This window comes from Myotis brandtii, unplaced genomic scaffold, assembly GCF_000412655.1.
Source record: "Myotis brandtii unplaced genomic scaffold, ASM41265v1 scaffold2022, whole genome shotgun sequence".
NCBI classification, from domain to species: domain Eukaryota; kingdom Metazoa; phylum Chordata; class Mammalia; order Chiroptera; family Vespertilionidae; genus Myotis; species Myotis brandtii.
In genome coordinates, this window is record NW_005357525.1 from 521,027 (window position 1) to 521,535 (window position 509).

Below are 509 nucleotides of genomic sequence, written 5' to 3' on the forward strand. Positions count from 1 at the left end.
TTTCCCCTCCCGAGAAGGACGAAGGAAAAGCCGCGGCTGGCCCGGGCACTCCGCCCCTCCGAAAACGTTCCCCCAAACCGGAGCCGCGGCGCTTTTCCAGAAAGTGCACCCGGCCGAGAAATCCCGGATGCACCGCAGCTCGGCCGACTTCTCAGAAATCTAATACCTCCCAATCGGATTGCGGAGATAGGATTACGGATTTGCAACATTTCGGAGGACTAATTAAAGGCGAAGCCAAACACATTTACATCAACTTGGCACGCTTCTGCTCAAATTCCGGGTTTATTTCTTTGGAACTAGTTTCCCAAAATTGCAAAACTTAAAAAAAAATTTTAAAAATACAAATCGCAGGGCGGCCTGGAGCTCACGTTTGAACCAGATGCTGCTCTTTAATTGCAGCGACCTCTCCTCCCCAGACCCTTTCCGCCAGCTCAGCGGTCCGAGCCAGACACGGCTCCCCTCTCCCCGCAACTCCGGAGCCGGAGGCCCGGGGAAGCGGGAGGAGAAAA